Here is a 6,045-nt window from a genome sequence, read left to right as displayed (position 1 = left end):
GTGTGTGTGTGTGTGTGTGTGTGTGTGTGTGTGTGTGTGTGTGTGACAGAGAGACAGCCATGATATATCATTTACCATATTACTAATAGCACCTCGACCCTCTGGACTCTCTTCTCTTCAGTTACGGTAATCAGGAACAAAAAAGAAAATCCTGGGGCTGGGGGTGTAGGTAAGTGATAGAGCACAAACTTAGTATGTGGGAGGCTCTTGGTTCAATCCTTAACATCCTCCAAGAAGAGAAAGAAATAATAAAATCATCAGATGGTATAGAAAATATAAAATAGTTGCATATGATTTTTTTTTTTCTTTTTCTTCCTGTTTAATTGAGAGAGTTAAGGTCCCTGCTGGTGACAGAGAGGCAGGAAATATGGGCAATGATAAACCACAGCCCACAGGGTCCCTATCAGGCCCCAAAGACCACACAGCACAGAAAAGCAGAGATAACCAGGGCAGGGACTATTGGAGGTGGGAATTCCTATACCTCTACCCCTGCATGATCCTCATGGAGTTCAAATGGAAATGCAATTGTAAAGAAAGAAAACTGGCCCAGGGTCCAGTGGGAGGAGTGGCTATGGGAGTCAGGGAGGCCTGAGCTCTGACTAGACTTCACCCTCCATTGGTGCAGGCCTGCAGGACCCTCCAGTTACCTCTTTTATACAAAAGGGAATGCTGGACAGGGTACACGCCTGCGATCCCAGCTACTTACAAGACTGAAGCAAGAGGATTGCTTGAGCCGAGAAGTTTCACATACATAGACTTTGTCTCTAAAGAAAAACAAAGTATAAAAAGGAGGCCACGATCCCACCCTTGAAGGAAGGCAGAGGAGACTAAATGAACTCCCAGCATCTTTCACGCAAAGCAACACTGAAAGCAAGACGCAAAGCTGGAATTTGAACTTGAGTCTTTCTGGCTCCAAACCCTGGGCTCTGTTTCTGCTTGGAGTGTTACAATGGCTCACAGAATGTTCTTGTTGCTATTGCTCTCAGGGAGCCAACTCACCCCACATTGAAGACAGAGAAGGACACAGGCTAGCCTCACTTTCTTCTAAGCAAGCCTGATAAAAACGAACAGGGTGGTTTCTTGTTGTCTGGCAAAAACCAGGACACCCGTTCCTGAACATCCTTCTATCACCTTCTCCCATCACGTTCCCAGCTAAGCCTGGCAGCCGGGGATTTAATTTAGCTCAGTGGTTCCACCGCCTGCCGCACAAGCACAAAGACCTGAGTTTGAGTCCCGGTACAAAAAAAAAAAAAAAAAACACCAGCTAAGTCTGGCAGTCTGGGTGTTTGGGGAGCGCTCAGGAGCCAGCAGAGTCCGTGATCACCACAGTCCTGCCCTGGTGCTTATGTTAGGCTTCCCTTCCTCATCTGGCTAATTCACAGTTTCATTATCTGGAAAATGGAACCAGCAAGTAGGTACCTCACAGAGTTGTATCAGAGGGTAAACCGAGAAGTGGTCTCAGCCCCGTGGCTGCAACTGTTAGTGTTTAATAATATTTGCTATGATCAACCTTGTCCTTGCTTTTGGAGAACTCTCAAAGGTGTCTGGATGAAAATACATTGATAAAATAGGAGCCAATATTGCTGCAGAGAGAAGCAGCAGAAGTGGATGGCGCCAGGAATCATGGCACATGCCTGCAATCCCTGCTATTCACAAGTCTAAGGGAGGAGGATTTGAGGACAGTTTAGTAAGACCTGTCTCTTATTTCAAAAAGTGAAAGAAATAGCTGGGTGTGATGATGCATGCCTGTAATCCCCAAACTCTGGGAGGCTGAGACAGGAGGATCACAAATTCAATACCAGTCTTGTCAATTTAACAACTTACAGACACCTCAATCAAACACAAACACACACACACCCCACAAAGAAGGGCTGGGGATGTAACTCGGTGTAAAGGCCCTAGATTCAATCCCCATGAATGCCACAAGCAAAGAAATAAGCAAATTAATATAAAGGACACCGGGCGTGGTGGTGCACACCTGTAATCCCAGCACTTGGGAGGCTGAGGCAGGAGGATCGCTGTGAGTTCGAGACCAGGCTGGGCTACACAGTGAGTTCCAGAGCAGTCAGAACTACATAGTGAGACCCTGTCTCAAAACAAAACAAAACAAAACAAATAAATAGATAAAGGAAAGGAAAGGAAAAATATTACACATATGTAGCATTCTTTAAGGTGAAATTTAAAATCTTTCTTGAGCCAGGTGCAGTGGCACACACCTGTAATCCCAGCACTCAGGTGGCTGAGGCAGAAGGATCACCACGAGTTTGAGGCCAGCCTGGGTCATGTAGTGAGTTCTAGGCCAACCTGAATTACAAAGTGAGACTCTGCCCCCACCCCCTAAAAAACTTTCTTCTTCCTCTTCCTTTTTCTTGTGTGTGTGTGTGTGTGTGTGTGAGTGAGTGTGGAGGGGTATTTGTGTGTGGGTGACACAGGGAATAAACTTTGGGCTTTCACACTGAGCTACATCCCTAGCCATTTTTTAATTTTTTATTTTGAAACAGAGTCTAAGTTGCTCAAGCTGGGCTCAAATCTGTGATCCTCCTGTCTCAACCTCCTGGAGTGCTGGAATTGGAGGTGTGTGCCACCGTACCTGGTTTATTCTTCTTCCTGGTGCTTTCATATATTTTCTACATTTTCTGCAATATATGAATCACTTCTCCAATCAGGAAAAAAAGAAAAAAAGCACTCCGAGAGTCAAGGGCATTTGGCTCTGGACTCTTGAAAAGGATGATCTGGGTTACTGGATTTGAGCAGGACCCAAAAAGGTGGGAGAATCTGAGCTGGGGAGGGGAGCCGGGAGAGGGGCTTATCGTTTCCTTGCTGTCTTTCTCCTCTTTAAGACTTCAGGGTCTTTGGGAGTAGGGTTTGAGGTCTAGCTTGTTCACTGCTATGTCCCCTTCAGGAGTTGTGCTTAGTAGGTGCTCAATCAGTATGGGTCTAGTGAATGTATAAAGGCCCTTGACAGCTCCACTGAGGCTGGGAGACAAGGATGTTCTCAGTTCACCATCCAGCTGGTGCACAGCCAAAACTGAGTTGCACAGTTTCTATGGCAACAGAAGAAAGTCCACCAGACCAGCAGCAGGAGGCAGACTTGGGGATTGTGAGCTCTGCATTTTTTCAAGGTGTGGCTTAGAAATTGGAAACATGGTGCTAAGCTCTTTCAACAGATGCTGAGGGAGAAAAGAGCTTCACAAATACGGCTAACTCAGGTTTTTTTTGGGGGGTGGTGGTACCAGGGATCGAACTCAGGTCCTTGTACTTTCAAGGCAGGCGGTAGAACCACTGAGCTAAATCCCCAGCCCTGGTTAACTCAGCTTTTTACTGGAGAGGTTTGTCAAATCAATCAATGAATGCTCAGGTAGGTAGTCCAGGTCTTTATGGGGTGTGTGGGATCGAAGTTGTTGGTGGCCTGGAAGTCAGGACAGTTTGGTTTTAGTCCAGACCCTGCTGTGTGACCTTGGAGAAGCCACTTAAGGAATCTGACCTTAGCATCTTATTCCTAACGGGAGATTCGACCAGTCCTGAAATTAGTTATAGAAAGAACTGTATGGTAGGAATGTAAAATAATTTGGTGTTTCCCCAAAAAGTTAAACAGATTTATTATGTGACCTAGAATTTCTACTTCTAGATATATACCCAGAGAAATGAAAATAGTTACACACTTTGAATAAATGCTCACAGTAGCACTATATGTAGCCAAAGACCATCAATAGATGGAACAGATAAAAGTGGTAGGTCCATACAAGGGAATATTATTCAGCCATAAAAGAGAATGAAGTACTGATGCATCTACAATGCAGATGAACCTCAAAAACATTGTGCAAAGAGAAAGAAGCCAGATCCCAAAAGGCACAATTCCGTTTACATAAAATATCCAGAATAGGTAACTCTCTAAAGAAAGAATGCAAATTGATGGTTGCCAGAGGGTAGAGGGGATGTAGAATAAGGAGAGACTTTTTTTTGGCTATGCTGAGGAAGGAACCAAAGGCCTCATGCATATCAGGCAAGGCTTCTACCACTGGACCACACCCTAGCCCAAGGAGTGACTTTTTTTTTTTGTACCGGATCAAACTTGGGCCCTTGCTCTTGCAAAGCAGGCAATGGAACCACTGGCCAAATCCCCGGCCCAGGAGTGACTTTTTAATGGGTATAGTTTTCTTTTGAAAGGATGAAAATGTTCTTCAACTTGATAGAGATGGTTGTTAGACAACATAGTGAAAATATTAAGTGCTAGTGAATTACAAACTTCAAAGTAGGTAGTTTTGTTATGTGAATTTCACCTCGATTGAAAAAAAAGGATGTTTATCCTGTAAGCACATCGTGAAGCCCCGAAAGTAAAGAATGGGTTCTGAACAATCCATACCTCCAAGGTGAAAAGCAGGAAAAAGCTCTGGGCTGGGATCAGCATGCTGTGTGTGTTGCTAAGATTGAACCTAGGGCCCTGTGTATGGCAGGCAAGCACTCTTATCACTGAGCTAAACCTGCAGCCCTGAGCTGGCATCAAACTGGCATCTGGACTTGTCTCTGGCCACTTCCCCAAAATAAAACCCCGGGCTCCCTGAGCTTCGGGCTTCTTAGGTGCAGAATAGGGCTGATGCATCTTCCCCCTGTGGATGAGGACCCTGAAAGCTTCCTATGAACTCATCTTTGCAGGGTGAGGTAGTCTTCTAGCTATGGCACCTGTTTTGTAAGCATGGCCCGCCGAGAGCCAGTGCCTGGTTCATGGGAGACACTGATGAGCTCAGAAGCCACTACTGAGTTCAGGACCCTCACAAATCCTGGTTCCACCGTGTGGCCTTGGGCAAGTCACTCACTTCCCCTTGGCTTCTCCAGTGGTAAATGGGGACAGCCATACTTACCTTGGAGAGAGGATGTATTACACAGTGGACTCAATAAGCAGATCCTAGTCCTTTGTGGCTGCTCCTAGCAGCATGGGGGGTGGGTGGGAAGCAAATGCCAGAATCTGTGGCTTAGAGGTTAAGGCAGTAGCCTGAGACAGTGTTTGGGTGTAAGCGCATTCAGGCCCATCCTCCAGGTTCAGGAACAATCCTCAAACCTCACGCATTCTCACCAACAGGAGTTCCGCACAAGTCTTGTGCAGTCACGATCCTCGAATCCACATCACTTCGGGAGACAGGTGCTGCTATCTCCGGTGTACAGGTTAGGAAACTGACCCAATTTAACTGAGGGTCAGAGGAGTCAGGCGACTGGCGCTAGGTCGCACAACCAGAAGGAGCAGATCTGAAATTTGAACTCGGGTTCGCCCGCGGCTCCACGCCCGGAAGCACCAGGCCGCGCGCGGCTGTGGGAATCCCGGGCGGAGTTGGAAGCCCGGCCGGTTCATTTGCATGCTAATACCCAGAATGCTTTTCCCCACACACCGCTTCTTTTAATGGAAGCGCTCAGTTTGGAACCGTGGAAAGTTTGGAACACACACTTCGCTCCCTCTTTTTACAACTGTGGGAACTTCCCGCCTGCACACTGCGGAGCATGCAACGCCAGGCTCTGAGCCGCGAGGTTCAGCGGCGGCCGCCAGCGCTTCCTGGGCAGGCGAACCTCGGTGTCCAACCTTCGCTCCGTAGCACGAAGGGGACAAAGCGCCCGGGCCTGGCAGCGGGGCCCACGGCCAGAGAGCTTGGCGTCTCTCCGAGCTGGGTGCGCAGAGGATGCTCTGGGTGCTCCCCAGGTCTTCTTGTACCCCCACTTCCCCGGAGACTTGTGGGATGCACTGGGGGGCCTGCTCCGGTTCTTCGCCCTCCTGAGCTGGTGACTTCCCATTCCCCGAGGGACAAAGCTTGAGGAGCGGTGGTTTGGGGGAGAGCCTGGCCGCTGCCCTCATCTTCCCAGCTCTCTCGGGTGCGCAATCCATTCACTTCGGTTACTACACGGGGTACAGAAGACGCTACGGAGCTTCGGTCTGTTGCCGGCCAAGACCCCGGGCCCTCTCTGGGGTTGGAAGCAGGGAGGCAATCGCAGGCGACTACTGGAGATTTCGCCCATCAAAACGGGGATACGAAGGGTATCGATGCCCGACCGGCCGGCGGG

Source organism: Fukomys damarensis, unplaced genomic scaffold (genome assembly GCF_012274545.1).
Source record: "Fukomys damarensis isolate Sample0158 unplaced genomic scaffold, DMR_v1.0_HiC HiC_scaffold_12, whole genome shotgun sequence".
NCBI lineage: Eukaryota > Metazoa > Chordata > Mammalia > Rodentia > Bathyergidae > Fukomys > Fukomys damarensis.
This window is presented reverse-complemented; position numbering follows the sequence as displayed.